General features: G+C 39.1%; 1 non-coding gene across 1 annotated transcript; it reads left to right on the top strand.

Annotated features, from left to right (window-relative positions):
• The first annotated feature begins 687 nt into the window (after positions 1-687).
• Positions 688-792, top strand: LOC136204372 (small nucleolar RNA R71). The gene has a single exon (XR_010675215.1). It is a non-coding gene; the product is annotated as a small nucleolar RNA R71 (small nucleolar RNA).
• Positions 793-7,381: the final 6,589 nt, after the last annotated feature.

Raw genomic sequence — 7,381 nt, 5'->3', positions numbered from 1 at the left:
AGTTGTCCAATTTGAATCTCCAGATTATGGATGCTAGATGATTGGTTTTTAATAAGCTGATCGAATTTATTCTCGATCCGTTTAAAACCATCGTCGTGATTACTTATTTTTTCGCTCATCGCATCAATGAATTTGTCGATTTTAGAAGATAAAGTGCTAATCGAATCTCTTGATTGATTTTGATAATTAGTAGTACGATTTTGATTAGCATTAGCATTATTATTATCTCTCCAGTTAAAGTTAGGATGATTTCTCCATCCAGGATTATATGTATTGGAATAAGGGTTATTATTTTGGTTTTGCCCTTGGACAAAATTTACCTGTTCAATTTCACTCATACCTTCGTAATCCACATCTGTTTGGATTGGTTGACCATTAGGATCACACGGTGCCATAAACCTATCAATTTTGTGCGACAAGGCAGAAAATTGGGCTTGCAACATCGCTACTGGATCAAGATTCACTATACCTTTTACTGATGAAGTAGTTGAGGAGGATGGTTTCGCTGATGGTACGTGTCCATGTTCCGCGGGCCATATACTGCTGTTGATTGCCATTTCCTCCAAAAGTTCTCTTGCTTGGGCAGATGTTTTCTTCATGAATAACCCTCCAGACATAGCGTCCAATGAACCTCTAGTTGTAGGATTTAGTCCATTATAAAATGTTTGCATTAAAAGTTCAGCGGGCAATTGGTGGTGTGGGCATAAACGTTGAAGTTCTTTAAAACGTTCTCAAGCCTCATAAAGAGTTTCATTATCATTTTGAGAAAAAGATGTTAACTCTTTAATGGCTCTTGCGGTTTTTGCTAAAGGAAATTTTTTTGATAAAAATGCTTGGGCTAATTGCTCCCAAGTCTCAATTGATGCGGCTGGCATAGAAGTTAACCATTCTTTGGCTCGATCCTTCAAAGTAAAAGGAAAAAGGTGAAGTTTGATTGCTTATGCAGTTACATCAGTAATTTTAAAAGTGTCACAAATTTCTAAGAAATTTGTCAAATGGGTATTAGGATTTTCGTTAGGTAACCCGTAAAACGTTACATTATTTTGCAACATATTAAGCAACGCAGGCTTAATTTCAAAATGATGTGCATTAATTTGGGGTCTAACTATACTGTTTGTTACACCGGCCACTCCTGGCCTAGCCTAATCCATAAGTGTGGCCATAACTTCTGGCTCGGTAATTTTAGTTTTTATTGGGGTTTGGTTTTTCTTTTTCTTTTCTTTCTTGTTCTTTTTAAGAGTTCTTTCAATTTCTGGGTCAATAGGATCTGGTGACGTGCCCGAACTTCGAGAACTGCGCATGAACTTGAAATTTCGCACGAACAGAAACTACCTACAAAACAAAATTTGAAAAAAATAAATATGTTAGTAATTGAAAATAATTAAAAATATAAAAGTTTGAATAAGTATGAATAAACATAGATTCGTAATAAAACACGAAAAATTTAAAATTTTGTCAAAAATTTTAGCGATCCTCGGCAACGGCGCTAAAAACTTGTTGAGCGATTTCCGCAAGTGCACGGTATACGCTTGTAGTAATAAAAGATATCGATCCCACAGGGAACGTTTTTTAATAAAACTTATTTTCAATCGGTTAAATTTACTTTAAGGTTTATAATATGGAAAAATCATTTAATCGGTTTTGGTTTTGAAATTGCTAGAGTAAGAATTAGATTAGAATATGAAGATGTTAGAAAATATCTGATTTAAGAATGAATTTGCAAAACATGAACGTTTTAGTACTTTAGAAAAGTAAACAAGTATATTTGTTTGCATTAAGCAAAGAAATACAACTTTAAACTTTGTACGAATTATAAAAATGAAATAAATGACGGAACCTCTAATTAATTGGCTTTGAACGCGACAAAACCCTTTCGGGATAGTTGCCCTTAATCAAATCAAAACTCTTTCGAGATAATAATTTGCCTAAGTGTTCAACAAAGTTTCCTTGTAAAGATTTTGGATTAAATACGTTTTAATGAAAACACCAGCAGTCACTTTAGTGGATTGGTTACCATAAGTGCTGCATAAAGATCTATCGAATAGAACAGACTTTATTAGATGAAATATAAATTGATACAAGTTTACAGAGAACATGGAGCATTGAATTCTTCGACGGCGTGCAAGTGAACGGGTTGTCAATCCTTTCCTTGGGTTTCGTTAGAGTTTGTCAGGCTCAGGGGCGAATCCTCTACTCAATCTTCTCGTTGAATCTTCGTAATAGAGACTGGGTCGGTCTACTACCAAAATGTAAACTAAACTGGAACAATGTCTAAACGTTACTGAATTTGTTATTATTTAGTAAACAATGTGTGTACATCATATTGCTTTTGAACAGAATCGAAATCTAACTTCTGAATCACTTGATTCGGAATTTCTGCATAAATTCTACACTAATCTCTTTCTTCTACACATATATCATTATTCATTTTTTCAACTCTCAATCAATACTTTATTTATAGATGTTGAAGAGTCATGATTGAAGTGTCGTGTCCGTTGTGAAGGATCGTGTCCGCTACGAAAGGACGTCTTTATCCACCCGAACGATCGCGTTTCGTCAAAAACGAAAGTGTGTAACTAGGCTCCTAAAATCTACTGCTCGTACCGAGAATATTAAATTCTCTACCGAGAATGGGAGAGCAACAATTTGTACTTCGGACGAAGGGAAGGAGAGGCTGATGGACGCGTGTCGCGACCGTGAATATTGGGGCCGCGGTCGCGGCACGGAGCATTTTTCACTTCTTTGGCTCTCGTTCGTGTCCTCGACTTGGCGTTATTAATTTTCGTCATCTTCGACTCCTTTTGTAGGGCTTTTCTTCTATTTTTGAGCTCTTTTTACTCCTTTTTGGATTTTACCAAATATTTATGTACCTTGCATGAAAGAAACATATTCGGGAGTAAAAGCTTTCTAAACAGTTATAAATAGCATAAATTCGTAACAATATTGATGTAATTATTGATGATATTTTAGGTATATTTTGGGCTTAACAGCGAGCTGCCCAGGCACTGCTCGGCCGAGCTGCCCAGGCACTGCTCGGCCGAGTGATGCGTGTCACCTAGTAATGTTCTTTTTAACGATGAAATGTATATCACGATGATTGCGCTATGACTATGGATATGTTCTTTCTAAGTGCTTTGTATCTACTAGATGTCACTACGTAGGGGCAAGTGTACCCCATCGTATCAAGTAATAATCCGGTTAAGACCGGGTATGGAATCCACGGGATTTATAACTGCAAGTATTAAACGACTCGGCTTTATACGTTATTTAAGCGGTGAATACTTTGAGGTTGGTGTGAGACACAACTACAAACTACTCCTAACTACGTGTGAGGCGAATTTATATAACGAAACTCTATGGAGTGATATGAATGCGATAAGTTATAACTATGACAAATAATGACTTCTAATGTTTATACGGTTGATGGTTTGCTCGTTCAAAGACGACTACGTGTAGAGAAACCGACCCGTGAAGTACTTAGACTACGTGGTTCCTAGTCAAGGCGTGTCTAATGCTTGGGACCAGAAATTAGGGCCGTCAATTCCTATGGTTTCCGGTTTGTCACTTCCGGTAAGGCAACACCTATATGAATCCCTAAAAATAGCCCGAATGGCGTCGGTAGTTGCGTTCTCCTACACAACAGTCAATTATAAATATCAAAACAAGTAACAAACATCAACACATATATAGAAAAGAAGATTATGAATCATAAATTATAAATATAGAAAGTGTAAATATGGATTACAAACAAGCCTAGTATATAGGATGAGATCAAGCTAATTAGCAAGTGTAAAGGGAAGAATCCACCCTCGGAACTAGCTAACCGGACTCAAAAGCCGTCTCTAAGGACTTGAATGGTGGAGCTCTCAAGCTTGGTGTGCGGAGATGGAGCGGGACTTTGATGAAATGTCGGGAGCAACAGACAAGCTCTCGAGATGGGAGAGTTTAGTTACACAAAGCCTAAAAACAAATCTAAACTACAACAATCAAAACAAGTATATTTTTGCTCTCTCTAAAAATGGTGTCTCAAATGAGTACTAGACACTCTTATTTATAGATCAAGCTAGGGGCAAGATTGTAATTCCATAAGGTGCAAGCATGGAGGAACATTATTTTGTGCAGAAATCCCCTGATACGCCCCGCGTATAGTGGTGTACGCCCTGCGTGTATGCCCATTCCGTCAGAAATCTCCTACATGTGGACCAATTCGGATCTTGTTGTCTCAAACACGCCCCGCGTTGATTGGGATACGCCTCGCGTGTTTGAGTCTCTGAGATTTTATTGCTTGAATTGAGCCTTTTACGCCGCGCGTAGCTTGAGGCACGCCCTGCGTAAATGAGTCTCTGAACTTTTTGTATTGACGAACTCCCTTACACGCCCCGCGTGTAAGGTGGTACGCCTCGTGTATGGATCGTTGACTCAGGAGACAATGCAGTCTGACTTTTCAGGATTAAGCAATTATTTCTGACATGTGTTACACGCCTCGCGTAAGTTGGCGTACGCCTCGCGTATGCTGACTAGATTCCACGTGGTGTTTGTGGATAGGGCAATTATTTATGACTCCATGTTTCACGCCTCGCGTGAAGGGAATTACGCCTCGCGTATTGAGTGGATTTTCACTCCTTGCTCGTACCTGAAATACAAATCTTAGGGGCCGAGTTAGCTTGACGTTTTATTTCATAAATTCAACCAAAAACAAAGATAATTAACTAACACTACGAATTTTATTCTTACTACGTTATTTTATTAAAACACTTCTTTTTTGTAATTAAACTTATTTATTTAGTCTCAAATTAAACCGTAAATCATGCTAAAAGATAGGGGTAAAATACCCCTATCAAACCTCCTCGGACTTTAAAGTTTTACTTGTCCTCAAGTAAAAGAAATCGAAAGACAAGGGATTGAGATTATTAAGAAACAAACCGATGGTTGGTTTTACCAAGTGCGTGATTTCAAAGTTAAAGTTTTATGCAAAGTTTTCGGCGAGTACCTACGCAAACAATCGAGCGACCAAAACTTGTTTGAAACCTCCATAATTAAAATTAATAGGCAATAATAACGGGGGTTGATTATCTTTTGAGAACCCGATAATACCTTACCAAGGGATTTCACTCTTACGCTCAAACTTTGGTGGGTCGGTGTTTTAGCACTCTTCTTTGCACTTACCCGAGATCACTTTGAGTTTGCATTTTCATCCGGGTTTTTCCTCCTATGTTATGGTTTAGACAATATTAAAAATGAACCCGGAGGGGGGTTGTAATGTGGGTGACTTTTTAGTGGTTAATTTTTTTGAGAGCTCGAGTTCAAATACCATTTTGATGATTGCACCGCATTTTATTTTGGCCTTAGCAAGTTAGTAAAATATAATTCGGAATTGCTCGGATGGAGCTTGAGAATGCCTTGTGCTCTTTATTGTGTTTTTCTTTTTCTTTTTTTTTTGAGAGCGGCACAAAAACGATCTCGAGAACTTTGTGGTGCTTACTTATCAAGGCCTTGGCTTATTTCGGGGGCGAATTAATTTTTGTTGGTATTTAAACAAGAGGAAAAAGGGTTAATTGTTAAAAGGGTGTTAACAAGAAAAGTTGGTTAGTAAGCTCAAGGGGGTTTCCTAGAGGTTGATGAAAACGAGAAAAATAAATTAAGAAAAGAATTAGAGTAAGTAGGTTCGTTTTATCATCTATTGCCCTTTTAACCACAATAGGTGTACTTAACCCGGTATTAAGTGCAAACCCTATGAGTCGAGTGAAGTCAAAGCTCTCGAAATTTTTTACGAAAGAATTAGAGTTCTCGTACGAACTCTTTTAGGCTCAAAATTACTTCACGAAATTTCGGATTTAAATTGTGTATTATCGAGTCTTCGCTAAACTTTCAAACATCCCGTTTTTATTGCCTTTTTAAATTTCATTATAGAGATGACATGTGGGTTAGGATTCGATGCTTTTGTTTAGTACAAACCTAGACTTTGCATAAATTCTAGAACTTCAAAATTAAGACTAAAATTTCTTATTAAAACCGATCATTTGTGTTCCGTCTTTTTATTTTAAGGACAAATAACGGAACTCTTATTTTATTTCCGAGGGATAAGTAGTGTGTCGGGATAGATTTAAGAGTCAATGAATTTGTTTAATTATTTTGGTGTTTATTTGATTTTTTTATTTTTTGTTTTTGTTAGTGCAAAACAAACATTAAGTGCGGGGTTGCACGGCCCTCCGCGTTATTAAAATGACGCCTATTCCAAGGGCGTCGCAAAAGAAACAAAAACAAAAATGAGACATGGAATTTAAAAATTAGGCTCTTCAAAGTTTTTGGGTTCTACGCGAGGCGTGCCCTAAGGGGCACCTCGCGTAGGCGTTGCGTTTTGGGCTTATTTTGGGCAGAGACCCAAACACGCGGGGCGCACGAAGTGGGGCGCCCCGTGTGTTTGAGTTTCTGGGCATTTTATCTACGAAAAATGATGATCACGCGGGGCGTAAAGGCGAGTACGCCCTGCGTGAATGTTATTTATGGCAGAAAAACTGTGAAAAATAAACACGAAACATGAACAGACACCATAAAAATACATTACATAGATATTAAAACAGAAAGCAAAAGTACAAGAAAACAAAACGAACTAAAACAAAACGAACGAAAATAAAACGAATTAAAATAAACACGAAAACACAAAACAAAGGAAAACATAAAAAAAGGAAACTATGGTTGAGGCGGAGGGGGATTGCCGTGGAGGTTGAAGTAGGAGGCGAAGGAGGTGGTGAGGGCGTCAAAGCGAGCATCGAGGTGAGCCCGATCCTCACGTTGTTGTGCCTGGATGGAGTTGAAGCGGGTGATGAAGGTGGAGTGGTCCATGAGGCGATTAGCCTCAAGGGTGTCAACGGGTGTTGAGGGTGGCGAAGTGGTTGTCAAAGTGGGCTCGATCGGCACGTTGGTGGCCTTCTAAGGCGTCCAACCGAGCATAGATGGAGTTTAAGTCATGGTTAGGTGGAGGACTGAAATTGAGGCCCATATCCGAATCCGAACCCGAACCCCCCTCCTCGTGAGAATGACCCGCCCCCGAAGTCTCACCCGGGCTCGAAGTGGAACGGTTGAGGGACTTAAAGGCATTTTTGTCCATGGGCCGAGATCCAAGACTCGGGAGGTGCTTAAGGGCAGCCATGCCAAGAGCGGAGGTGGCGAAGGTATTGATGAGATGTCCCAACCCGATTTTGCCACGTTTCCGGGTGGAAATGTGATGAAGTTGGACGGCCACGAGGAAGGAAAGGTCGTAGGCGCGGTTGTTGGCACAACAATAGAGCGCCAAAAGTTCGTCTTTGTTGACCTTGGTGGATTCGGACTTCCCCAAAAAGTAGAAAGAGATGAAGCAGTGGAGAAGTTGGAGGATGGCATC

Source organism: Euphorbia lathyris, chromosome 8 (genome assembly GCF_963576675.1).
Source record: "Euphorbia lathyris chromosome 8, ddEupLath1.1, whole genome shotgun sequence".
Classification (NCBI taxonomy): Eukaryota; Viridiplantae; Streptophyta; class Magnoliopsida; order Malpighiales; family Euphorbiaceae; genus Euphorbia; species Euphorbia lathyris.
Note: the sequence above shows the minus strand (reverse complement) of the source record. Positions and strands in the feature narration are given on the sequence as shown.